Here is a 1,811-nt window from a genome sequence, read left to right as displayed (position 1 = left end):
ATTCCCAGTTTCTCCATTACGGAGAGGGGCATGAGGTTTATCCCTGACCCAAGGTCACATAGAGCCTTCTCAAAGGTCATGGTGCCTATGGTACAAGGTATTAAGAACTTTCCAGGATTCTGTTTCTTCTGAGGCAATCTCAGTTGATCCAGATCACTCAGTTCATTGGTGAACAAGGGATGTTCATCTTCCCAAGTCTCATTACCAAATAATTTGGCATTCAGCTTCATGATTGCACCAAGGTACTTGGTAACTTGCTCTTCAGTAACATCCTCATTCTCTTCAGAAGAAGAATATTCATCAGAGCTCATGAATGGCATAAGGAGGTTTAATGGAATCTCTATGGTCTCCAGATGAGCCTCAAAGTCCTTTGGTTCCTCAGAGGGAAACTCCTTATTGATCTCTAGACGTCCCAGGAGGTCTTCTTCACTAGGGTTCACGTCCTCTCCCTCCTTTGTAGGTTCGGCCATGATGATCAATTCAATGGCCTTGCACTCTCCTTTTGGGTTTTCTTCTGTATTGCTTGGGAGAGTACTAGGAGGGGTTTCAGTGATCCTTTTACTCAGCTGGCCCACTTGTGCTTCCAAATTTCTAATTGAGGACCTTGTTTCATTCATGAAACTTAGAGTGGCCTTAGATAGATCAGAGACTATGTTTGCCAAGCTAGATGGGGTCTGCTCAGAACTCTCTGTCTTTTGCTGAGTGGATGATGGAAAAGGCTTGCTATTGCTAAACCTGTTTCTTCCACCATTATTAAAGCCTTGTTGAGGCTTTTGTTGATCCTTCCATGAGAGATTTGGGTGATTTCTCCATGAGGGATTATAGGTGTTTCCATAGGGTTCACCCATGTAATTCACCTCTGCTATTGCAGGGTTCTCAGGATCATAAGCTTCTTCCTCAGAAGATGCCTCTTGAGTACTGTTGGATGCAGCTTGCATTCCATTCAGACTCTGAGAAATCATATTGACTTGCTAAGTCAATATTTTGTTCTGAGCCAATATGGCATTCAGAGTATCAATTTCAAGAACTCCCTTCTTCTGAGGCTTCCTATTACTTACAGGATTCTTCTCAGAAGTGTACATGAACTGGTTCTTAGCAACCATGTCAATGAGTTCTTGAGCTTCTGCAGGTGTTTTCTTTAGGTGAATGGATCCACCTGCAGAATGGTCCAATGACATTGATAGTTCAGATAGACTATCATAGAATATATCCAGAATGGTCCATTCTGAAAGCATGTCAGAAGGACACTTTTTGGTCAGTTGCTTATATCTCTCCCAAGCTTCATAGAGGGATTCACCTTCTTTTTGTCTGAAGGTTTGAACATCCACTCTAAGCTTACTAAGCTTTTGAGGAGGAAAGAACTTGGCTAAGAAAGCCGTGACCAGCTTATCCCAAGAGTTCAGGCTATCCTTAGGTTAAGAATCCAACCATATTCTAGCTCTGTCTCTTACAGCAAATGGGAAAAGCATAAGCCTGTAGACCTCGGGATCAACCCCATTGGTCTTAACAGTATCACAGATCTGCAAGAATTCAATTAGGAACTGAAAAGGATCTTCTGATGGAAGTCCATGAAACTTGCAGTTCTATTGCATCAGAGAAACTAATTGAGGTTTAAGTTCAAAATTGTTTGCTCCAATGGCAGGGATTGAGATGCTTCTTCCATGTAAATTGGAATTAGGTGCAGTGAAGTCCCCAAGCATCCTCCTTGCATTGTTATTATTTTCGGCCATATCTTCTTCTTTTTCGAAAATTTCTATCAGATTTTCTCCAGAGAGTTGTGCTTTAGCTTCCCTTAGCTTCCTCTTCAGAGT

General features: G+C 42.0%; 1 non-coding gene across 1 annotated transcript; it reads left to right on the top strand.

Moving 5' to 3' along the window:
- Positions 1–1,229: 1,229 nt before the first annotated feature.
- Positions 1,230–1,337, top strand: LOC112725303 (small nucleolar RNA R71). Its single transcript, XR_003164420.1, has one exon. It is a non-coding gene; the product is annotated as a small nucleolar RNA R71 (small nucleolar RNA).
- Positions 1,338–1,811: the final 474 nt, after the last annotated feature.

Source organism: Arachis hypogaea, chromosome 11 (genome assembly GCF_003086295.3).
Source record: "Arachis hypogaea cultivar Tifrunner chromosome 11, arahy.Tifrunner.gnm2.J5K5, whole genome shotgun sequence".
Lineage (NCBI taxonomy): Eukaryota > Viridiplantae > Streptophyta > Magnoliopsida > Fabales > Fabaceae > Arachis > Arachis hypogaea.
This window is presented reverse-complemented; position numbering and strand designations above follow the sequence as displayed.